Genomic DNA, 24,498 nt, shown 5'->3' with positions numbered 1-24,498 from the left:
ACTGTTGCCCCTGCAACTACTGAAAAGGCTGCTGCCCCTTTTCAGGAACCACACGTTTGTCTGGCCTCTCAACAGATACCCCTCCGCTGTGGTTGCACCTACGGTACGGCTATCTGTATCGTTGAGGCACGCAAGTCTCCCCACCAATGACAAGGTCCATGGTTCATGGGGGGAGGAATACATGGTTATAAATACAAAATCAAATCGGGGTAATGCAGTAGGTTTAATAATGAATTAAAAAAAATAGGAACGCGGATAAGCTACTACGAAGAGCAGAGTGAACCTATTAATGTAGCCGAGATGAACATGAAGCCCACACCTACCACAGTACAAATTTATATGCCAACGACCACTGCAGGTGATTAAGAGCCTGAAGAAATGTGTAATGCGATAAAAGCAATTATTCAACTAGTCAAGGGAGACGAAAATTTAATGGTCATTTGGGAAAGGAATTCGTTAGTAGGAAAAGGAAGGAAAAGCAGTCGGTGAATGTGGATTGGGGGTCAGGAACGAAAGGGGAAGCCGCCTGGCAGAATTTTGCACAAAGCAAAACTTGATCATAGCTAACACTTGGTTCAAGAATCATGAAAGAAGGTGGTATACACGGAAGAGGCCTGGAGACACTGGAAGATTTCATATAGATTATAAAATGGTACGACAGTGATTCTGGAACCAGATTTTAAATTTTAAGACAATTCCAGGGGCAGATGTGGTCTATGACCACAATATATTCGTTTTGAACTGTAGATTAAAATTGAAGAAACTGCAAAATGGTAGGAATTTACGGAGATGGAACCAGCATAAACTGAGCGAGGCAGAGGTTATAGAGAGTTTCAGAGAGAGTATTAGTGAGCGGTTGTCAAGAACAGGGAAAAGAAATACAGTGGAAGAAGAGTGAGTAGCTTTGAAAGAAGGAATAGTGAAGGCACCAGGTAAAAAGACGAGGGCTAGTAGAAATTCTTGGATAACAAAAGATATTGAATTTAATTGACGATAGGATAAAATACAAAAATGCAGTAAATGAAGCAGGCAAAAAGGAATATAAACGTCTCAAAAGTGAGATCGACAGGAAGTGCAAAATGGCTAAGCAAGGATGGCTAGACGACAAATGTAAGAAGCATGTAGAAGCATGCATCACTACGATTAAGATAGGTACTGCCAACTGGAAAATTAAGGAGACTTTTTAGGAAAGAGAACCACCTGTATGATTATCATGATTCCTGAGATGGAAAACCCATCCTAAGCAAAGAAGGGAGAACATAAACGAGGAAGGAGTATATAGAGGGTCTTCAAAGGGGCGGTGTACTCGATGACAGTATTATGGAAACAAAAGAGGACGTAGATGAAGATGAAATGAGAGATATGATACTGCGTGAAGAATTTGACAGAGCACTAAAGACCTAAATCGAAACAAGACCCCTTGGGGACGACCAGCCATGATAAAAACTCATCTACAAGGGTTGGAACTTTAATAGTCGCAACTATTTATTTACAGCTCGTAGAAAATTGAAATATGTATCTAAGTTTTACTGACCTTCAAAGTAGCCACCAGCATTGTGTATAACCCGTTGCCAGCGATGTGGAAATCGTAGGATACTCTTAGCAGTGCCAGTTGGGTTGACAGTTCGAGCGGAGCGGTCTATTGCTGGACGAATTTGTAGCAGTTCTGAAGCGAATGCCATGAAGTGTTTCCTTCAATTTAGAAATCGAATTGAACTCACAAGGGCTTAAATTAGGGGAGTGCAGTAGGTGGTATAGCACTTAGCAGCCCCATCAGTCAAACAAATCAGTAACATCTTGCACTGTACATGCTTGAGCATTGTCCTGCAGGCAAAAAGTGTCTTCGCTTCTGTCACTATGCTGTTCAATTTGGAACACAACCTACAACCAGCTTAGAGACAGAAACGATGACACTTTCTGCCTGCAGGACAATGCTCAAGCATGTACAGTGCAAGATGTTACTGATTTGTTTGACTGATGGGGCTGCTAAGTGCTGTACCGCCTACTGCACTCCCCTGATTTAAGCCCTTGTGAGTTCAACTCGATTTCTAAATTGAAGGAAACACTTCACGGCATTCGCTTCAGAACTGCTACAAATTCGTTCAGCAACAGACCGCGCCGCTCGAACTGTCAACACAACTGGCACTGCTAAGAGTATCCTAAGACTTCCACATCGCTGGCAACGGGTTATACACAATCCTGGTGACTACTATCAAGGTCAGTTAAACTTTGAAACACGTATCTATTTTGTACGAACTATAAATAACTATTTGCCACTATTAAAGTTGAATGTGTGCTTTAGTTTTCTTAGGTCTGTCCACATTCGTTCCTTTTAATGTGTGTCAGGGCACTGATGACCTATGTTGAGCGCCCATAAGCCCCAACACACCACCACACCACCACTATTAAAGTTCCAACCCTCGTATTTAGTGAGCAAGATGTAAGAGACAGGCGAAATACCCTCAGACTCCAAGAAGAATGTAATAATTTCAATCACAAAGAAAGCAGGTTTTGACAGGTGTGAAAATTACCAATCTATCAGTTTAATAAGTCACAGTTGCAAAATACTAACACGAATTCTTCACAGACGAATGGAAAAACTGGTAGAGGCCGACCTCGGGGTGCATCAGTTTGGATTCTGTAGAAATGTTAGAACACGTGGGGCAATACTGACCCTACGACTTCTCTTAGAACAAAGATTAAGGAAAGGGAAACCTACGTTACTAGCATTTGTAGACTTAGAGAAAGCTTTTGACAATGTTGACTGGAACACTCTCTTTCAAATTCTGAAGGTGGCACCGGTTAACAACTTTTTACTCGAGTACCATTGCAGGAATCGTTGTTGCTCATTAGCGAGAAGCTGGATGGGGAACTTTCAGACTTATTCCAACATGTGCTCACCTCGACTTACTTTTTATTTAATGGACAATACTTTGAACAGACTGACTGCGTCGCAATGGGTAGTCCCCTGTCACCCATTGTGGCTAATCTTTTCATGGAAGACTTCGAGGAGAGAGGCCTCCAGACGTCGGATTTGAAACCTACGTGTTTTTGGCGATATGTGGACGACACCTTTGTTATCTGGCCTCACGGCTTTGTATCGTTGAACGTTTTTCTTGAGCATCATAACTCGCTTCATCCCGCATCAAGTTCACGATGGAGATGGAGAAAAGCGGCGAACTTCCATTCCTGGACGTGTTGGTACGGAGAAAAGAAGAGGGCACATTAGGTCACGCAGTGTACCGTAAAGCAACGCACACGGACTTATACTTACAGGCCACCAGCTGCCACCATCCTTCGCAACGAAGTGCCGTACTGAGGACGTCGGTCCGCAGAGCACGAGCCTTATCAGACTCGGACAGCTTATCCAATGAGCTACTCCATCTGCGTACCGCTTTCCAACAAAATTGATACTCCGAACGGGAAATTCGCCGTGCCTTACAACCGAAGCGGGTTACCCAACGTGAAGAAGTGGAACAAGGCGAAGAACAAAGGGGAATGGTCATCTTGCCATACATCGGCGGTCTCTCTTCAAAAATAGGAAGATTATTGAAGAGGCATAACGTTAAATGTGTCTTTCGTCCGCCGGCAAAACTCAGAGCTCTCTTGCGCTCATATAAGGACAGCCTTGGCCTAAGACGACCCGGTGTTTACGAGATTCCTTGTAGATGCGGCATGCCGTACACCGGACAAACTTGTCGCACTGTAGAAGATAGATGTAAACACCGACGCTACATTCGTCTGGAGCAACCAGGAAAGTCTGCAGTGGCCGAGCATTGTCTCAGTACAGGCCATTCTATGAATTATCAACATACAAAAATTCTCGCATCGACGAGTTCGTACTGGGACAGTGTTATTAAGGCAGCAGTGGAAATACGTAGCTCGACGAATCTTGTAAACAGAGACACGGGCTTTCCGCTCAGTACAGCTTGGGATCCAGCACTGGCCATATTGAAGTCGCTTCGAGCAGAGAGGAGTACTATTGGTCATAAGACGGATGACGATTCGCCACCAACATAAATTTTTCTGTTGACAACGGGAGGATAATCAAGGCGCCTACGTGGACGCGCATTTTTGCTTGCGGCTTCCGACAGAGGTCGCTGGGGCGGCAGATGGCAGCGCAGAGCAGAGCAGCGGCGGCAGCCTCCGCGCGTGCGTCGAAGTCTTTGGTTCTTCATCCTGTAGGTGGCGTTGCTGTCCATACAGCTATCGGTTGATATCGTCGCTACTGGCCATCGAATTTGGTGCCTCCACGCCTGAGCACTTCCTGCCCAAGACTGGCATAAATAGGGAGCTCTGGTCCTGCCTTAGAAGCGTGTTCGACGCACCTGAAGATGTCGGCCAGTTGCGCTGACGAAAAATTGTAGAGTTTTCAGTATGACATCCGACGTATCGCCTGAGAACCATATATACACATGTCCGTCGGGAAAGTCTGAAGCAACACAGGGTTATACCTATCACCGATGTTATCGAATCTGTATATTCAGCAAGCGTAAAGGAAACAAAAGATAAATTTGAAGTAAGAATTAAAACCCATAGAGAAGAAACAAAAACTCTGAGATTTGCCAACGACATTGTAATTCTGTCAGGGACAGCAAAGGACTTGGAAGAGCACCTGAACGGAATGGACAGTGCCTTGAAAAAGAGGATATAAAATGAACTTCAACAGAAGTAAAAAGAGGATACTGGAATGTAGTCTAATTAAATCACGTGATGCTGAGAGAATTAGATTAGGAAATGAGACAAAGCAGTAGATGAGTTTTGCTATTTGAGGGGCAAAATAACTGATGATGGTCGAAGTAGAGAAGATGAAAATTTAGACTGGCTTTGGCAAGGAAAGCGTTTCTGAAGAAGGGACACTTGTTAACATCGGGTATAGATTTAAGTGTCAGGAAGTCGTTTCTGAAAGTATCTGTATAGAGTGTAGCCATGTATGCAAGTGAAACATCGACGATAAACAGTTTAGACAAGAAGAGAATAGAACCTTTCGAAATGTGATGCTACGGAAGAATGCTGAAGGTTAGATGGGTAGATCACATAACTAATGAGGAGGTATTAAATAGAATTAGGGAGAATAGAAATTTGTGGCACACCTTGACTAGAATAAGGGATTGGTTGGTAGGACATGTTCTGAGGGAAGCGTGGAGCAAAAAATCGTAGAGGGAGACCAAGAGATGAATACGCTTAACAGACTCAGAAGGATGGAGGTTGAATTTTTTTTTTTTTTTTTGTGGTTTAAGGCGCACAACTTCAATGGTCATTAGCGCCCTGACGACGTTAAGAATGCACCGCGAGGCACAAGTTTAAAACAACATCTAAAAGGGAAAACACGATAAAAGACAGACTGACAGGCATAGGATTAAAAAACAGCATCATCAAATGTCCTTAGTGAGGTTTGTCAAATTGATAAAACGAAGAACACGAGCAGCTGCTCGTGGGTCATCCGCTAAAACGGCATCTAAAGTACATGGCAGGTTAAGATCGAGACGCAGTGCGTTAAAATCCGGACAGGACAGTAAAATGTGGCGGACCGTCAGCAATTGCCCACATGGGCAGAACGGCGCCGGCGCAGCCGTCAGCAGATGGCGATGGCTGAACCGGCAGTGTGCAATTCTTAACCGGGCCAAAACTACCTCCTCCCGCCGAGAAGGGCGTGAGGAGGACGTCCAAGCCACGGGAAGAGGCTTCAAGGCCTGAAGCTTGTTGGCTGTAAGGGCAGCCCAATCGGCATGCCACAGAGATAAAATGCGCCGACAAATAACCCTGCTAAGATCTGACGAAGGGACACAACAAGAAGCTGTCCGAGGCTGGAGGACCGCAGCCTTGGCCGCGGCATCTGCAGCTTCGTTCCCAGAGATACCGACATGGCCAGGGACCCACATAAAGCTAACCGGAGAACCGACGTCCACCAGCTGCCGAAGAGAGCGTTGGATCCGGTGCACGAAAGGGTGAACCGGATACGGATCACTGAGGCTCTGTATGGCGCTCAGGGAATCGGAGCAGATGACATAAGCAGAATGTCGGTGGCGGCAGATGCAAAGAACAGCCTGGTAGAGGGCAAAGAGCTCAGCTGTGAAGACCGAACAATGGCCATGGAGCCGGTATTTGAAACTTTATGCTCCGACAACCAAAGAACACCCGACCCCGTCATTGGTCTTAGAGCCATCTGTATAAATGAAAGTCATATTGATGAACTTCGAACGTAGTTCCACAAAACGGGAGTGGTAGACCGAACCGGGGGTAACCTCTGTTGGGAGCGAGCTGAGGTCAAGGTGAACGCGGACCTGAGCCTGGAGCCAAGGTGGCGTGTGGCTCTCGCCCACTCGAAAGGTTGCCGGGAGTGAAAAATTAAGATGTTGAAGGAGGCGACGAAAGCGAATTCCAGGGGGTAGCAGAGCAGAGACATATAACCCGTCGAGAGAGTCGTCAAAAAAGGAACGATAAGACAATTGGTCGGGCATTGACAGTAGCCGACAGGCATACCGACAAAGCAGTATATCGCGCCGGTAGGTGAGTGGCAATTCGCCAGCGTCGGCATGAAGACTCTCTACGGGACTAGTATAAAACGCTCCGATCGCAAGTCATAAACCCCGATGTTGTATGGAGTTGAGGCGGCGTAAGATGGATGGCCGTGCAGAGGAGTATACGAAGCTCCCATAATCCAGCTTGGAGCGGACGATCGACCGATATAGACGAAGTAGGACGGTTCGATCCGCTCCCCACGACATGCCACTGAGAACACGGAGGACATTTAAAGAACGGGTACAACTGGCGGCCAAGTATGACACATGTGGAGACCAGCTAAGTTTCCTGTCAAATGGAAGGCCTAAAAATTTGGTTGTCTCCACGATTGGGAGAGCAACGGGACCGAGTCGTAAGGACGGTGGGAGAAACTCTTTGTAGCGCCAGAAGTTAGTACAGACCGTCTTCTCGGCAGAAAAACGGAAGCCATTGGCGACACTCCAGGAGTAAAGACGGTCAAGAGAACGCTGAAGACAGCGCTCCAGGACACGTGTACACTGCGCGCTGCAATAGATGGTAAAATCGTCCACGAAAAGGGAGCCTGATACATCAGCTGGGAGGTAATCCATTATTGGATTGATCGCTATGGCGAAGAGAGCGACGCTCAAAACTGAGCCCTGTGGCACCCCATTCTCCTGGCGAAAGGTGTCGGACAGGACAGAACCCACACGTACCCTGAACTGTCAATCCATTAAAAAGGAACGAATAAAAAGAGGGAGGCGACCGCGACGGCCCCATGAATACATGGTGCGGAGAATGCCCGCCCTCCAACAGGTGTCGTAAGCCTTTTCCAAATCAAAGAACACAGCCGCGGTCGGGCGCTACCGCAAGAAGTTACTCATAATGAAGGTCGACAAGGTAACCAGATGGTCAACAGCAGAGCGGCGCCTACGAAATCCACATCGTAAATTGGAAAGTAGGCATCGAGACTCGAGCAGCCAAACCAATCCAGAGTTAACCATTCGCTCCATCACTATACAGACACAGCTGGTAAGCGAGATAGGTCGATAACTGGAAGGCAAGTGCTTGTCCTTCCCTGGCTTAGGAATCGGGACAAAGCAGCCCAGTTGGCTTTCTTGCTTTCTTTAATAATACGACGACACTGAGCACGTAATCGTTTATAATTGATACAATTCGCCACTGTAGGGTGGCGTTTAAAGGTGCGTAAAGCACGTCGACGAGCACGTAAAGCGTCTCTGCATCCTGCGGTCCACCAGGGGACCGGTACGCGACGTGGAGAAGAAGTAGGGTGAGGGATGGAATATTCAGCAGCAGCGAGAATGACTTCCGTGAGGTGTGCGACCTGACGATCGCAGCTTGTGAAGGTTTTATCCTGAAAGGTCGCCCTGGAAGAGAAGAGCCCCCAGTCTGCCTTGGAGATGGTCCAACTAGAGGAGCACGGAGAGGGGGTATGCTGCAGGAGATGGATAACACACGGGAAGTGGTCGCTCGAATATTTATCAGAAAGGGCATACCACTCAAACCGGCGTGCAAGATGGGGAGTACATATAGGGAGGTCTAAATGGGAATAGGTGTGAGGTGTGTCCGAAAGAAAAGTAGGGGCGCCAGTATTGAGGCAGACAAGATTGAGCTGGTTGAAAAGGTCTGCTAACAGGGAGCCCCTCGGGCAGGATGCTGGAGAGCCCAAAAGGGGATGGTGGGCATTGAAGTCTCCAGTTAACAAAAATGGTGCAGGTAGCTGAGCAATAAGTTGCATCATGTCTGCCCTGGTAACGGCAGATGACGATGGAGTGTAAACGGTACAAATGGAGAATGTGAAAGTGGGGAGAGTAATGCGGATGGCAACTGCCTGCAGGCCGGTGTGCAACGTGATGGGATCGTAGTAAATATTATCCCGGACCAGCAACATAACCCCTCCATGAGCTGGGATACCTACCACAGGGGGTAGGTCAAAACGCACACAGGTGTAGTGTGCCAAGGCAATTTGATCGCATGGGCGTAGCTTCGTTTCCTGGAGGGCTACGACGAGTGGACGGTGCAAGCGGAGCAGCAACTTCAAGTCCTCTCGGTTGGAGCGAATGCTGCGAATATTCCAGTGAATAAGTGCCATCGTAAGAAAAGGAAGAAGAAAGAAGGGGTCACCTCGAAGGCCGCTGAGGGCCTGACTTCGAGCGAGCACTGCCGCCGCTATCAGTAGGCGGACAGTCATCGTCCATTGGGTCTATAGGTTTATCGGCCATGTTGGGAGGATGGCCGGGAGGGGGAGCTTCCTCCGCCGGTGAACGGCCAGATGTTCGGCTACCAGCGGTGCGGCCAGGCGAAACGGATGACGGCCTGGGGCGGCAACCGCTGGGTGGCGCAGGAGAAGAAATGCGCCGTGGCGGAGAAGGAGAATTGTGCTTCCTATGAGCCTTCTTGGAAGGACGTTTGGTGGAAGTACCGGTCGAGGGCTGGGAGGTCGAGGTACGTATGAAGTCTGCACGGGATGGTTCCTTCTTGAAGGGCCGTGCATCGGACTTCTGGGTCTTCGTCTTAGCAGAAGCTGATGAAGGGGCTGGTGTCTGTGGGGTGATGGGAGGAAGAGGAGACGTCGACCGCGCGATCTTAGCACTGGCCGAACGGACGACCGTGGTGCTGAAGGTCAGATCTCATGTCTGGGTTGCCACCTCCCGGGTAGTCCGAGGAGAGGCGAGGACAGTACTGTATTTCCCCGCTGGGAGCAGCGTGGGCTTCCTACTAGCCAATAGCTTGCGAGCAGCCGAGGTGGACACTTTCTCTTTGACCCGAATTTCTTGGATACAGCGTTCTTCCTTTTAGACAGGACAGTCGCGGGAGGATGCGGCATGGTCACCCTGACAGTCCACACAACGAATAGACGGAGGTGGAGAGTCACCCTCATGGGCATCCCTGCCACAAGTGACACATTTAGCCGCATTGGAACAAGACTGTCGAGTGTGATTGAAACGCTGACACTGGTAGCAGCGCGTAGGTGTCGGGACATAGGGGCGAACAGAAATAACCTCGTAGCCTGCCATGATGCGCTATGGCAGCTTAACACTATCGAAGGTCAAGAAAAGTGTCCGGGTCGGTACAAGGTCATTGTTGACCTTTTTCATGACCCTATGGACAGCCGTCACGCCCTGCTCAGCGAGGAAAGATTGAATCTCCTCGTCAGTCAATCCGTCGAGGGAGCTAATATAGACTACACCACGAGACGAATTCAAAGTTCGGTGGGCCTCCACCCGGACAGGGAACGTGTACAGGAGTGTGGCCCGAAGCAGTTTTTGTGCCTGAAAGGCGCTCTCAGTTTCTAGTAAGAAGGTACCGTTACGCAACCTGGTACAAGATTTGACAGCTCCAGCTATGGCATCTACGCCCTTCTGCATAACGAAAGTGTTGACAGAGGAAAAATCCTTTCCGTCCTCAGATCGAGAAACGACGAGGAACTGTGGGGCAGGCGGTAGTACTTTTGTCGCTGGTGGCTGGTCACGTTTCCGTTTTCGGGCAGAAGTCGAGAGAGATGGAGTGAAATCCATTGCGGAGGAATCCCCCATGATTGCCAGCGTCTCCGATGGCATGTTCCTTCCTTGTGGGGACCCTCTCAGAGGGCACTCCCGCCTTAGGTGAATGTTTACACCTCAGGTCACACCTCCCGAGAAACAGACGGAGGGACCAATCGGCATGGTCAGAAGGTATCTGCTCAGGCAATCACCCCTCCCCGGGCCTGGCCTTTACCAGGGGGTACGCGCGTGCCTTACATGTCTACCAGGGCGGGGAATTACGCGTTACCCCGTCAACGGCCACGCGTGCGAACGCGTGGGTCGGCCTTCAGGCACGCACAGGGAGGAAGGAAGAAGAGGAAAAAAAAGAGAGAGAGGGAGAGAGAGGACAGACTGTCTCAAACGCCGAGGCGGAGACCAGAGAAGGCAAGGCGAAGAAGGCAATGAGAAGGCAAGGAGAAGAAGGCAAGGAGAAGAAGGCAAGGATAAGAAGGCAAGGATAAGAAGGCAAGGATAAGAAGGCAAGGATAAGAAGGCAAGGATAAGAAGGCAAGGATAAGAAGGCAAGGATAAGAAGGCAAGGATAAGAAGGCAAGGATAAGAAGGCAAGGATAAGAAGGCAAGGATAAGAAGGCAAGGATAAGAAGGCAAGGATAAGAAGGCAAGGATAAGAAGGCAAGGATAAGAAGGCAAGGATAAGAAGGCAAGGATAAGAAGGCAAGGATAAGAAGGCAAGGATAAGAAGGCAAGGATAAGAAGGCAAGGATAAGAAGGCAAGGATAAGAAGGCAAGGATAAGAAGGCAAGGATAAGAAGGCAAGGATAAGAAGGCAAGGATAAGAAGGCAAGGATAAGAAGGCAAGGATAAGAAGGCAAGGATAAGAAGGCAAGGATAAGAAGGCAAGGATAAGAAGGCAAGGATAAGAAGGCAAGGATAAGAAGGCAAGGATAAGAAGGCAAGGATAAGAAGGCAAGGATAAGAAGGCAAGGATAAGAAGGCAAGGATAAGAAGGCAAGGATAAGAAGGCAAGGATAAGAAGGCAAGGATAAGAAGGCAAGGATAAGAAGGCAAGGATAAGAAGGCAAGGATAAGAAGGCAAGGATAAGAAGGCAAGGATAAGAAGGCAATGAGAAGGCCAGGAGAAGAAGTCAAGGGAAAGAGTAAGGAAGACAGTGAGGTGGAGAAGAGCAAAGAAAGGAACCGACAAAAGGAAGGAAGAAACGAGAAGTGAAAAACCAAAAAGACCACAATTATATGTCGTGGAACCGTCCGTCTCCGGACGCAGGCGCTAACTACCCCCGTGAGGGGGATGGACTCCTTTTAGTCGCTTCTTACGACAGGCAGGAATACCTCGGGCCTATTCTAATCCCCGGATCCGCAGGGGGGATGGAGGTTGAAGTTATTCGGAGATGATGAGGCTTGCACATGATAGAGAAGCGTGGAGAGCTGCATCGAAACGGTCTCTGAACTGGAGATCACAACGACAGCAACCACAATAACACCCATACAGGATTCAGAAGTTGCAGCATCTGAAGCCTCACGATCCACAGCAACGTTCTGAATTTTTTCTTGGGTTTCTGGCACAGATCGAAGTTGATATGACATGTGGCCAGACAATATTCAGTGGAATGACGAAGCACATTTTACTTTACTGGGAGCAATGAATAAACAGAACTGCTGAATTTGGGGCAATGTTAAAACGTGTGTTGTGTACGTAGAGCCGCTGCACTCGTGGTATGTGACTGGATGGTGTCGTTTCTTGACCCGTTCTTCTTTTCAAGAGAGTACACCAAGAGGGCCTGTCCGGTGTACTATGGCGTCTGCACGTTATGGAAACCTGCTGGTAGACGGAGCATGTCATTCCTGCTGTGGAAGGGCGCACCCATGTGGAAACCACTGTTTTCATGCAAGATGGAATAATCTCATGTCGCTCGCCCAGTGAAAGCTCTTCTTAATGCAACATTCCAATAACGTGTTATTTTCACAGGTTTTCCAGATACATGGCCTGCAAGATCACCTGATCTGAATCCGTATGACTTTCTGCTCTGGGGGTTATCCAAAAGAACGCCCTTACGAGTTGAAAATAGGGTTTCTACATAATAAGGAGGCCATTACACAGGAACACATGGCTTAGATTCCACCAGGACTGCTGCGAGCACCTGATGTTCAAGCTATATTATGGATGTAGCCTCTCTTCGTCCTCTCCAGTGCTCATATTGAACAAATTGCGTAAGCAGCAGTTAATAATAAGATCAACATTATGGCTTCCTCACTTGTTTGACCTCGTCTGCCCACATTCCGTTCCTAATCCACTACACTTCGATTCTTATTTCTTGCAGATTTGCACCTATGGGTAAAACTGGAATTAATGCCTTTCCGTTGTAAACCGGCTCCGCATTAACGCATTGGAATATCTATCAAATTCCACCGCCATATGACAATTACAGCCCACACTGGACGTCTGTGAGCAGCTGCACTTTAATAATACCCAAACAGTACCTGACAAGTTTGGTGCATTGATCTCAACAGTTCCTTATGTCCAATCCTTATCTGTCAAGAAAGTGGAGTACCGCGTCAGCCAGCTCCTCGCCACCATGTCGTGAATCGGCTATCAATTCAGCAATACGTTCTACTGCTAACCATAGTTATTTGATATAGCACCACAGCTTAACTAATCATTGTGCGCAATATGAAGACTGGGGTCAACAATAACAATGTAATATTTAGCTGCAAAAATTACTGTCACTATTTGTTCAACTACTCTTCCCCATGATCCTTATTAAATCCTCTTATGTAGTGAAAGTCAAGTATGGCGTTTTTTCCTTCCCAGAATCTTTCTTTGTGACAGATGCCTGCCAAGAAATAATCCAAATTCAGCAATACGTTCCACGCCCATTAAGAAGCTGCCCTTCTGAACACTTTCACGTTCATCATCATCATCATCATCATCATCATCATCATCATCATCATCATCATCATCATCATCATCACGACGGAAAGGCAGAATTCGGGTACAAAGTTTGTTAACAACAGTAGTAACTCCTTGTAACATACGTTTTTATTTTAACGAATCATTCTCTTTATTTTGTTTTATCCCGTTCATAGCAATGTAGTTCCATATTTTTCAGATTTAAAACAAATAACAAAAAAACAAAAAAGAAAGAAAGAAAAGTATCAGCACCGTGAAACGTTCCTCGACAATGCTGGGCAGTCCATTTTCCAATTACGTATGGTGAAAATGTAGTGTGTTCATCTTTAGTGTGTTTCCTCCTGGTCTTCTACAATTTCACTTGGAGAGTGCGTTTATTGTCTACCTGACTTCTTTGAGGATTTTATAAAAACGTCGAGAAAATATCTTCAATGCTTACTTTCTTTTCCTTTTTGCTGGAGATCAATACTGAGCCCCACTTAATCGTTTCTTCAGTGATTACCAAAATATTGTAAAGCAGCACCCATTACCCCTGCCACCCTGGGCAGTTGCCTAGATTGCACCACCCACCTCATCCCCTAAACACGACCGTGACCATGTGCATTCGCAGGTTGACGGTTGCCAGGTGCATTAGAAGAAAGGAAGAGGGTGGTAACCTGAAAATGCGACATCATTCTGGAGCAGCAGCTCACGGCCGGTGGATATTTTCTTTCAGTGATTAGCCCTCCATTCTTCAACGCACGACATATTCAGCAAGTTTTAAGCTTCACTGTTATCAGCAGGACAGTCATTCGTCTTCTAAGGAAAGCAGAACTGAGAGCAAGAAACACTGTTCTCAAACAGACATTGTCTACTTGCTACAGAGAAGCCTGCCCAGCCTTTGCTCCTGTTAATGGCGACACAACCCTCCACTTTTGGAGACGAGTGGTTTTCACTGGCGAAAACTTTCCTTTATGGCATCGACGGGAAAAATACTTCTTTACCAGCCAAAAGGTGCTAAGTATGATCCAAAATATATAGTATAAGACAGAAAAAGACGCATCACGAAGTGGTTATCGGAATAGGATAGAAATCGGCAGATGTGTCGTACAAGTACAGACAAACAAATGAGTACTGTTTCAGAAAACTTGGATAATATAATCCAGAGAAAGAGCTTCACGAACTGAGGAAGTCAGTAATGCGGTTGTCTACGTCTGGCCCTTATGCAAGCAGTTATTCGGCTTGCCACTGATTGACAGACTTTCTAGATGTCATCCTGAAGGACATCGTGTCAAATTCTGTCACACTGGCACGTTAGATCATCAAAATCCCGAGCTGGTTGGAGGGCCCTGCGTGTAATGCTGTGAACGTTCTCAGCTGACGAGACATCTGACGACCTTGCTGGCCAATGTACGGTTCGGAAGGCGCGAAGACAGGCCGCAGAAGCTCTCGCCCTATGAGGGCGGGCATTATCTTGCTGAAATGTAAACCCAGGGTGGCATGCCAGGAAGGGGAACAAAACAGAGCACACAGTGTGGTCGGCGCACCGCTGTGCCGTAAGGGTGTCACGGTTGACAACCGAATGGGTTCTGCTATGAAGTGAAATGAAATGCCACCCAGACCACCACTTCTGGTAGGCAGGCTGTGTGGCGGGCGGCAGTCAAGTTGGTACCCCATCACTGTCCAGGGCGTCGCCAGACACGTCTTCGCTGTTCATTCGGGCCTGGAATCTCATTGACCGGAGTAGAATTGTCTTCAGTGAGGAGTCCCAATTCGAACTAAGTCCCGATGGCCAGCGAGTACACATCTTGAGACACCCTGGAGTATGGTGGTATATCGACCTGTCTTCCACACTCCGTACAGTCTGACACAGTGATAGCCTGGGATGACATTTACTTTCGTAGCAGGAGCCCTTTCGTTGTCACCTGCAACACCCTTACAGCACAATGGCACGTCGACTATACAGGGCTATTACAAATGATTGAAGCGAATTCATAAATTCACAGTAGCTCCATTCATTGACATATGGTCACGACACACTACAGATACATAGAGAAACTCAAAGTTTTGTTCGGCTGAAGCCGCACTTCAGGTTTCTGCCACCAGAGCGCTCGAGAGCGCAGTGAGACAAAATGGCGACAGGAGCCGAGAAAGCGTATGTCGTGCTTGAAATGCACTCACATCAGTCAGTCATAACAGTGCAACGACACTTCAGGACGAAGTTCAACAAAGATCCACCAACTGCTAACTCCATTCGGCGATGGTATGCGCAGTTTAAAACTTCTGGATGCCTCTGTAAGGGGAAATCAACAGGTCGGCCTACAGTGAGCGAAGAAACGGTTGAACGCGTGCGGGCAAGTTTCACGCGTAGCCCGCGGAAGTCGACGAATAAAGCAAGCAGGGAGCTAAACGTACCACAGCCGACGGTTTGGAAAATCTTACGGACAAGGCTAAAGCAGAAGCCTTACCGTTTACAATTGCTACAAGCCCTGACACCCGATGACAAAGTCAAACGCTTTGAATTTTCGGCGCGGTTCCAACAGCTCATGGAAGAGGATGCGTTCAGTGCAAAACTTGTTTTCAGTGATGAAGCAACATTTTTTCTTAATGGTGAAGTGAACAGACAATGTGCGAATCTGGGCGGTAGAGAATGCTCACGCATTCGTGCAGCAAATTCTTAATTCACCAAAAGTTAACGTGTTTTGTGCAATCACACGGTTTAAAGTTTACGGCCCCTTTTTCTTCTGCAAAAAAAACGTTATAGGAGACGTGTATCTGGACATGCTGGAAAATTGGCTCATGCCACAACTGGAGACCGACAGCGCCGACTTCATCTTTCAACAGGATGGTGCTCCACCGCACTTCCATCATGATGTTCGGCATTTCTTAAACAGGAGATTGGAAAACCGATGGATCGGTCGTGGTGGAGATCATGATCAGCAATTCATGTCATGGCCTCCACGCTCTCCCGACTTAACCCCATGCGATTTCTTTCTGTGGGGTTATGTGAAAGATTCAGTGTTTAAACCTCCTCTACTAAGAAACGTGCCAGAACTGCGAGCTCGCATCAACGATGCTTTCGAACTCATTGATGGGGACACGCTGCGCCGAGTGTGGGAGGAACTTCATTATCGGCTTGATGTCTGCCGAATCACTAAAGGGGCACATATCGAACATTTGTGAATGCCTAAAAAAACTGAATTTTTGTATGTGTGTGCAAAGTATTGTGAAAATCTCAAATAATAAAGTTATTGTAGAGCTGTGAAATCACTTCAATCATTTGTAATAACCCTGTATTCTATTACCCTTTCTTCTGACCTTCGTGGCAAGCTATCCTGTACTTGCATTTCAGCAAAATGACCTGCATGCAGGTAGAGTCTCTGTTACTTGTATCGTTTTCCAAACCCTACCTGGGTCAGCAAGGTCACCAGATCTCTCCCCAGTGGAGAAAGTTTGGAGTATTATGGGCAGCGCCTTCCTAGCAGCTCGGTATTTTGACGATCTAACGCATAATTGGAAAGAATTTGGCTCGATATTCCTCAGGAGGACTCTATCGTTCCATGCCACGCTGAATAACTTCGCATAACGGCCAGAGGTGTACTAACGCGTTGCTGACTTGCTCAGTTTGCGAAACTCTTTCTCTCCAAAAAATTATGGAATTTTTCTGAATTTGTAATTATTAGCTTGTCTGTAGACGGCGTAACTTTATAGTCATCACGTGACAAAAATGGCAGGGACCCTCTCTCAGCCAATGGGAGCCCCAATCGACCATTGTGGATCAAGCACCTTTCCCCATTATCATCTGTCATAACTAGCTCAACTGCCCATAGCCCTTTTCATTCGAGGTCTGAACATCACGTGATAGAGGTGCAGATTTGTTATAAGCAACACCAGATTATCAATAGTAATTCTTTCTCTATAGGTACAGCTGAACTGGATGAGCCCAGTCAGTTGTACTCTGTAGTGAAAGGGTTTCTAATTTATAACATTCTTCGACAATTTTTCTTAATTTCCGATATTTTAGGTATCTTCCCCAATTTTACGCATTTTTCGCCAATTTTCGTAATTTTTTTTCGGGCTTCCCTAAATTATAATTATTGTGTCGAATCACACAAGATCCACCCCACTGTTCCGACGTCGGGTCAATGTCTTCATGCCCTCAGGCGATCACAACGAAGCATAGGTCTTATTTATTTATCATTGCTAAGTCACCACTCCATCACTAGCGTGTGTGTGCGCGCGTGCGCGTTTTTGGGATGTCATGGTGTATGTGTTAGAAACTAATGTATTGGTAGAAATTATGTCATAGCAATTTCTATAAGTGATACAGATGTCTAACCAAATATGTAACATAAGAAATACCACACTCCAATAAACAAACCCCTTCCAAACCACCACTACATTACTATATTGTGTGACGACATAATAAAATACCGACGCCTCCAACGGAAGATACTGTTTCAGACGCTGTACAGCTCTATCAAATACGCACCTAGAGATACAACCGTCCAATAACTGAAACCACCTCAGCGAACATCAGTTCGCTGACGGTAGCCTACCCCTTCGACTGCAAACTGTGGATGGATAGCCGCGGAAACTGCTGCTTGGAATATGACCGCGGACATGCGGAGCAACTGCTGAGAACGTTGGGGTGTAGTCATCCCCAGCCTGGTGGCTCACACTGGTGCCGTATCAGTTTTGGCCGAAAAGTCTCCTGCCCGCTGTAATATAAAAGCAAACAGATCCCAACATGTCTGTGTAAATTCAAGGAACGCTACAAATACACACCTGGATGACGAGGATCTCCTCCCCTGTGTTCACTGGATAATGCCAGCAGGGTACCGAACTCCCTGTGCGGTCACGGCCACAGAGTCGCGAATGGGAGAGCACTGCATTTCTGCCTAACACTACACCAGACCGTCTCCCCAAGTGTGGTGGAGAAATTTGCGTTATTTAAACAATACGTATCTGTGCACACGCAAGTGACCTAGTGGCTGCCACAAATAGCACTCAGTCACTGGGGGAGAGGACAGTCCGCCACAGCAAACTTGTCGTAATGTACCGACGCCCTTGCAGATAAATGTTGCTAACAAATTTAGCGCCGAGTACTCCCTTTCCCACCCCCTTTTCTCTAGACCAATCAGAAACAGGCTTGCTCTGCTACCGCCTACCGTCATTCTTTTAAAACCTCTGTGGGCTACTGCCATTGTTGTGTCCATTTTCCATTTTATATGGGTTTATGACAGATGGATTACATATACAGGTTCTTTTACACAATCTGGTGATGCTACAAAAGGGTGAAATGCATCGTCGATGTTAAATAATTTCGCAATCCAGTTTGTTGTTATGCTGAAATTGCATGGGTGACTCCATTTTCAGCCAGGTGGACTCCCATGTTGAGTGAAGATATGTGATTACGGTGTCTAAACAAAGTAAACCCTGCAATATTGTTTATATATGCGGCGGAAAACCAGAGTTTGATCATTGCTACTAACATTATTTGACTGATCCATAGAAATGCAAACACACACGCTGGACAGCTAGTGCATTGCGCTATTTAAACATTTCTACAAAAATTTATCTGTGCATGAATATAATGAGTTGTATTCTCCAACAGTTTATTGAATGTAACTTCTTCTACAATACAATAGCTGGCTGTACAATAGATGTACATCGATCTAGTCAGATGTGGTTCCTCTCAGTCGACTGGTACTTCGATCGGCGATGCAGTACAGCGGCTTCGGTGATACCTTCTCGGAGACTGCTACAGCGGTTGCCATTAGCAGTGGGCGAAGACTGGTCTTCCTTCGACTGGCCGGGCCTATATAGTGAGCTGGAGCCAATAGAAACCCAGTGCAGGAATCCGTGGCTGGCTATCTCGCGGTGACCTCTGCAAGGAAAGGTTCCTACTAATCGACTGGAATCTTTGGCGTGTTTACCTGATGTCTTCGGCTGTTGGTTTGTTTCCCTCATAGCGTGGCTGTTATGCTGTGCTGCCTGCCATTTAGAGGAACCCGATAGCAGACAGTACACACCACTCTTCCTGGGGGGGGGGGGGGGGGAGAGGAGGGCGACATCGTCCTGCTCGGCCTTGGAGGCCTCGTGGAGGAGGCGGTGAAAACTCGCCACTGCAGAGTAGGGCGCGGCGCGGTGGGCCAGACGGGCGCAGCTGCGTGGCGGAAGATACGGGGAAGCCGGCCGCGATGGTGCCACGGGCATAGGTTCGTCGACGTTCGCGGGATGCTTCCCGGAAAGTGGACTGCGCGGGCGTCGCTGGCTAGGCTGCGACACCGGCGGCGGTGGTGCCGAGGGCACGGGGGCATCGTCAACGGTGGTGGATGGCGCAGCCGGTCGGGCCGGTGGAGGAGCCGGTGGAGCCAGCAGCCGCTGTGGAGACGACGGCTGTTGCAGCTGGACGGGGTCTGGCGGCCCTGCACGCCGACCACGGGTGGAAGGGAGCGCATCCGGGCGGCTGGAAAAAGGCGGCGGAGCTGTTTGCTGGAAAGAGGCGGCGGTCGGGAAACCCTGATACCGGCGCCTGAGTCGGTTGCGGTGCCGGCGGACCACTTTGTCAGCGATGCAGACGTCAAAGAGCTGATGACCTTGCGGCCGGACGATCACCCCCTGAATCCATCCAGCTCTCACGCCGAAACCTCGCGCCCAGATAAGGGATCCAGGAACAAAGGGAGCCTGTGCAGTCGGAACCTGTCGTCTGGGTCCAAAAGGGTATGAGGTTGCCGGCCGTGCAAAAGTTCCGCTGGACTACGGGAGCCGACGGGCGTCGACCGATAGGAACTGAGGAACAACGTGCGCGACTCGTCCAAAGTGTGGGCGGAGGCATAATTTGTCATTTGGGTCTTAAATGTCCGGACGAGGCGTTCGGCCTCGCCGTTCGATTGCGGGTGAAAGGGCGCAGTGAGGACCTGTTGGATGCCATCGGCAGAACAAAACGTCGCGAATTCCTGGCTCCGGAATTTAGGGCCGTTATCGGTAACAATTGTTAGCGGCAACTCATCCGAGGAAAAACTTTCTGGAGAGCAGCGAGGGTCGCTTCCGAAGTGGCGCTGGTACAACGGATAACGAACGGAAAATGTGAAAAGGCATCGGTGACGTGGAGCCATTGGTAGCGGGGGAAGGGGCCGGCGAAGTCCAAATGAATGCGATCCCAGGGACCCGCCGGCTTAGGCCAAGAGAGGAACGTTTGACGGGGCCGGGACAGCTGTTGGGCGCACATGGAGCAATTGTGAACCGTAGGAGTGACGTCCCTTGTAAGCCCGAACCAAAGGACGTGACGCCGGGCCAACGCCTCGGTGCGAGGGATTCCCCAATGGCCTCGATGTAAGAGACGCAAGACTTCGGTCCGTAGATGCTGGGGAACGACCACACGCGGCGTGGACGTAGGGACTACCCACAATAGGATACCATCCACCGCCGACAGCTGATGGCGGATAGAAAAAAAGAACTGAAGGTGCTGCTGGTCGCGGGTGGGGGAACTGCTGGGCCACCCACGCTGAACATAGGAGCGGACACGGCGCACCAATGGGTCACGCATGGACGCAATTGCCACCGTGGAGGCCACGATGGGAAACCCGCGCAGGGTGTCGTAGATCGCTTCATCAACTTGGAACATGAGGACGTCCGAAGAGTCGAACGCAGTGTCGGGACCAAGAGGAAGGTGTGGAGGAGTATCCACATAGGCGTGCTGGGAGGTGGACTTAAAATGCAAGGTGTAACGGAATTGCGAGAGGAACAGGGCCCATCGTTGAAGCCTCTGAGACGTCTTCGTAGGAAGCCAGGCCTCCGGGGAAAACAGGGAGAGGAAGGGCTTGTGGTCAGTGACAATATGAAAGTCCCGTCCATATAAAAAAGGCATGAGTTTGGAACAGGCGAATACGATAGCCAATGCCTCCTTTTCGATCTGAGAGTACTTCAGCTGGGTGGCAGTTAGGGCCTTGGATAGAAAAGCCACCGGACGTTCTGTCCCATTCAGAAGCTTGTGGGAGAGGACAGCCCTGAGCCCGTAATCAGACGTGTCCGTGGCCAGGAGTAATGGCAGAGACGTATCAGGTGGGAGGCTGATTGCAACTGGCGTTTGAGGGTGGAAAAGGCCGTCTCACAAGCAGGGGACCAACTCAAGGGGACATTTTTGCGGCATAAGTGATATAAGGGGGCCGCCACCTGAGCGGTCGATGGAAGGAACTTCCGGTAATACGATACTTTTCCAAGGAAGGATTTCAGCTGATGGATGTCCCGTGGGGGAGGCAGGCGGCGTATGGCGTCCACATAGGAAAATGACGGAGAGATGCCTTTATGTGAAATAACCTGTCCTAAATACGAAATAGAAGGTTGGAAGAAGGAACACTTCACCTTATTGCATTTTAGCCCAGCCTGGCAGAGGCAAAGAAACAGCTGAAGCAAATTGGTAAAATGGGCTGCAGCAGTAGGGCCCGTAACGACAATGTTGTCGAGGTAATTAATGCTACTGGGAATGTCCTGCAGAAGTTGTTCCAAGAAGCATTGGAAAATGGCCGGGGCGCTAGCCAGGCCGAATGTGAGGCCAGTGGGCATATTCAGAACAGTGAGGGCTTGAGAAGCTTTATCCAAAAGAACCTGGAGGTACGCCTCAGCGAGCCAATTTTGGTAAAGTAACGACCACCAGCCAATCGATGGAAGAGATGATCAGACCGAGGGAGTGGAAAGTCGTCCACCTGGAGCTGGGCGTTGAGGGTCGCCGAAAAGTCCCCAAAGAGACGGAGACACCTGCCTGGCTTTTGGACGATGACGAGAGGTGTTGCCCAGGGGCTTAACTGAACAGGCTGTAGCACCCTTTACTTTTGCAGACGGTCCAATTCGTCGTGCAGTGGCTGTTGGAGAGCGACGGGGACCTGCCTAACCTGGAAGTATCGAGGACAGGCTGACGGCCAGAGGTGGAGGGTTGCTGCAAACCCCTTGGCGCACCCGATACCGGGGGAGAAGCTATCCTGGAATTCGGTGCAGAGGGAGTCAAATTTGGGAAACGGCAGCTCTGAAGAAACCAGATCTACATGATCATCGATCCTGAACCCGAACATTTGGAAAGCATCCAACCCAAACAGATCGGTAGCATTGGAACTGTTGACTGCCAGAGAAGAAATCGTATGACTGACAGATTTGTAAGGAACCACCGTCGTGAACTGCCCCAACAAGGCCATTTCCTGTCTGTTGTATGTAAGGAGGCGTCGAGGGGCCGGATGAAGGCTTGGCGCTCCTAAAACGGTCTAGGTAGTGTAATTGAGCAGGGATACCGCAGCCCCTGTATCGACCTGCAGTCGAACTGGCTTACCCAATATGGTGACATCAATATACAGTTTGGGGGACGCCAAAGACACAACTTGGTTGAGGTCCATGGACGCCTTGGTGTCAGAGTGCCTGGAGACTGGCGCCGTGGCAGAGCGACAGACAGAGACAAGGTGCCCGTCCCGACTGCATCGGCGACACGTCGCCCAGCGGTCAGGACAATCCTCCTGTTCATGCTGGGAATAGCATCCTGGACATGATGGAAGCACAGGGGTTCCCTGCGGCGGCGTTGCTGGCCCCGTGAGAGCTGCTGGTTGTCTTCCTTGAACGACCGTCTTTTCTTTTCCGTACGCCGAGAAGATGCCGGGGCGGGGCGCTGGGGAGTGCGGCGTGAAAGTGCGTATATGGCCGCAATGTCCTCCTGGACGTCGGAAATCTCTTCTCGGACGGCTGCGATGTCGGTCCACGTTTCCAATCTGTGGTCAGCTGCAGTGGGAACTTCCAACTTGAATGCAAGGTCTATGATTTGATCTAGCGACGGGTCCTCCAACTTTAAGGCGTCGTGGCAGAAAGCCGCGTCTGGGGCCGCTTGGATCAGGTGATCCCAGACCACGTCATCTGCGTAAGATTCCCGGGATATGCGGGCGACAAAGTTGCACTTCCGAGAGAGACCTTTGAGTTCTGCAGTCCATTGTCGGTACGTCTGATCGGGTTTCTTTCGACTCTGGTAAAATTCCACTCTCGCTGTCATGACGTGATATCTGCGGCGATAATAGGAGGTGAGACACATATGGCGGTGAAGGTAAGACTGTCAGGATCACATCGCTTGAGTTTCGTCAGGAGCTCGTACATACGGGAGACATTCCAAGAAAGAAAATAGGCTCTCTGATCATTTTCCTGGGCTACCTGATGAATCCGGAAATGTTGACGAATCCTCTTTTCATATATTTCCCAATCTTCAGCGTCTTCATCGAATGCTGGGAACGCTGGCGGTGTCGGTGGTGAAGACTTTGAATTTCAGCAATCAGTTGCTGCTGCAGTATTGCGAAATGTTGCAGAAGTTGATTCAGTACCTGCTGCACTGATAGACTCTGCTGCTGCAGTTGTGATTGTGCTTGTTGTTGTTGTGGTTCCATCTTCTTTGGGTTGTCGAATCCTTACTCATCGCCACTGTTGTATTCTCCAACAGTTTATTGAACGTAACTTCTTCTACAATACAATAGCTGGCTGTACAATAGATGTAGACTTCCGTCGATCTAGCCGGAGATGTGGTTCCTCTCGGTCGACTGGTACTTCGATCGGCAGTACAGTACAGCGGCTTCAGTGATATTTTCTCGGAGACTCTGCTACAACGGTTGCCATTAGCAGCGGACGAAGACTGGTCTGCCTTTGACCGGTCGGGCCTATACAGTGAGCTGGAGCCAATAGAAACGCGGCGTAGGAATCCGTGGCCGGATATGTCGCGGTGACCTCTGCAAGGAAAGGTTCCTATTAATCAACTGGAATCTTCGGCGTGTTTACCTGATGTCTTCAGCTGTTGGTTTGTTTCCCTCGTAGCGTGGCTGTTATGCGGTGCTGCCTGCCATTTAGGGGAACCCAATGGCAGACAGTACATGAGTGTCCTTCAGTTGTGAGCAGGACCAGTGCAGCTGACGTATTACCCCACTACACGTCAACCATACCGGGTATATCGGGAGAAAATTTAGCGACAAAATATAGTCCTGGAATCACGTTGACGGTGGGCTGTATCTTCCCGTGTTCCCAGACAGAATGTAAAAACATGTAACTCTCACAATATTACATCGCTATATCAAAGTAAGACTCATGAACAGATGCGGAACTACTCCGAAGTAAACGCGTCCTCACCACACACAAACGAAACTGAGTAAAGACCACGGTGTAGGAAAAAGAAACTATTTACGTACGCGAAGTCATATACTCACAGAGTCACAGTACAATAAATCGCGAGCTTAGAGAGTTGCAGACGTTGAGGACCGTTTGTCGATAACACTATTCTCCAAAGACTGTGTGGATTCAAACAGCGCACAACACACGCACAATGAGCTCTGTAGAAACATGCTGCACATACCCGATAACACTGCAATCGGCACCATATTTGTGATGAAATGCTGTTCCTCTCTGCAGGTGCTACTGCTGCAGCAGTGAACCATGAGGTTTCACGTTGCCATTGCGAGCCTGTGGTCAGCCGTGGGAATACTGAAGGCGGCAGCCATTCGTCACATCTCCGAATGTGTTGCCGCTACCTCTAAGCTGGTTGAGAGAAAGTGTTGGAAGCGGCCTACGCAAAGCTGGAAAATTGGGGGGACTCAG

The sequence above is a fragment of the Schistocerca cancellata genome, chromosome 2 (assembly GCF_023864275.1).
Source record: "Schistocerca cancellata isolate TAMUIC-IGC-003103 chromosome 2, iqSchCanc2.1, whole genome shotgun sequence".
Taxonomy (NCBI): domain Eukaryota; kingdom Metazoa; phylum Arthropoda; class Insecta; order Orthoptera; family Acrididae; genus Schistocerca; species Schistocerca cancellata.
The sequence above is the reverse complement of the archived record's forward strand: the minus strand, read 5'-3'. Positions refer to the sequence as shown.